Below are 1,989 nucleotides of genomic sequence, written 5' to 3' on the forward strand. Positions count from 1 at the left end.
CTAGGTATACTCACCCTTATAATCCCACATGCCGGGACTAATGTTGCTGCTTATAGGCACTTTATATACCCATCACTAGCCTTGCCAAAATCCCTTTTTGGCTTTGTCCAATTCAGGTAGACAGACTTCTCCCGTCTCTGCAACCTTGGATGTTTGGATAGCACTTCCTATCCATCATTCGCTAGGGACTTAGTCCCTTGGGCCTTATCTAATGCCCTCATGACACTAAATACCACTTCCTGGTGTTTTAGAGTGTTTAGGTGTCCCAATGAATGCCTTCTTTGACAATGAGCATTCCTTTTTTCGACATTGACTTACTATATTCCAACATAAGCAATTTATCCCCTATAAGGGTATGTTTATCTTTCGTATCCCAATAAGAAATCTTAGGTAGTTACCCTTTACTAGTTTAATCAATTATTTTGCACCTTTTGCTTAGTTGCCTCATAGTTGTCAAGTCCTACAACTCATTGTTGGTGCTTCCACACCTTCATCATTATTTAGGTCACTACACTCTAACTGCATACCTTCCAGCTTAGGCTATGCCATTCCCATTTCCATTAGGATTCTTTTGGGAAGGGGTTCTCATGAACCCGCCAACTCGACCTTAAGGCATCACATCTTGGCACATTCAGTGTCTCCACACCATCAGCTCCACGAGCCTAGCTTTATGACACTTCTTACTTGTGTCTAAGTCTTTGCTAAGACCAATACAATTGTTTCTTATGCCAACTATCCGTTAGCACTACACTATATAATTTACACACAACTTTGTGTCAAGTTGCTTTCTTCTAGGAAACTCTTTCCCATAACTTTAGTATGGCACATTCTGCCATCAATGAGATACCCACTGTTCTCATACTTAGATTTTATAATCCTCCCCATCCTTCATGGGGTACAACACACCTCAGTCCAAATGCTTCCACCAGTCCTCTAGGACCATTCCCTAACTCTACTCGAGTTATCTAACTTTTTAGACTTCACTAATCCGACGACCTATAAAGTCCCATTTTTGAGGTGTCAAATCGTTAGAATACAACTTCATTTATTCATGTCCTACCTATAAGGACCATTCTTGCAAGTGTTACTCTGACACTTGATTATTCTTTGTTCCATATGGGCTACTTTTGCCCCTTAAGACTATTTATCCATGTGATGAGAATACCAACTCATCCTCTAAGTACACCCTCAATCCCTTGGGTTGTTCTAGCATTTATTAAGGGTAACTCTGGCTATTATTTCAAGGACTCGTGTCCTCTTCCGTATTTGACCTCCCACAATCATTAATTCTAGTCTCAAATTCATGAGCCATATAAGGATAATTTTGTGACTTCTTTATTTTTTTGGAGTCTCTATTTTTCCTGTGATCCCGAGTATAGTTATTTACCACAACTACATTAGCCAATTTTCTGAATTAAACACTCATCTGGATCATATCCTCAACTCTTTGAGAAAAACTTTATACTATTCCTAAGATCCCAAAGTCATTCCTTTATTGGCCTTTTTCTATCCACCACCTTGCCTACAAGTTCACACATGAATTGTAATGGAGAGCCACGTGGTCTCCACCTGGAAGGCCCTTGAGTATCAGTGAACCTCTCAAGCCCGCACTCCAAGTCTCGATAAAGGCTCCAAAATTCTTGAAAGCATCCAAACTTTAGCATCCAAAAAGAGTTAGGAAATGGTAGCTTACTTGAAGGCCAACCGTAGTGCTCAGTTAAGACTATTCCTATAAAGATGCACAAGAGGCCAGCAAGAAAAGGTAAGGCAGTTAAATTTATTGGTACTGTCTCTAAGCAAAAACAGGGTAAAATTAACTTGGCTCACACATTTGAGTGTGAGATTCTCTCCACTAAGTACATCACTGCGCTTGCAAAGGAGTACATAATCAAAATAGAAGGTGGAGAGTACACAATTGCCATTCAAGACTTTCCTTCTTACACATGTCCAGACTTTTACAAGCGTGAGGAACATGGGAAGGCATATGCT

Source organism: Selaginella moellendorffii, unplaced genomic scaffold, assembly GCF_000143415.4.
Source record: "Selaginella moellendorffii unplaced genomic scaffold, v1.0 SELMOscaffold_51, whole genome shotgun sequence".
NCBI classification, from domain to species: domain Eukaryota; kingdom Viridiplantae; phylum Streptophyta; class Lycopodiopsida; order Selaginellales; family Selaginellaceae; genus Selaginella; species Selaginella moellendorffii.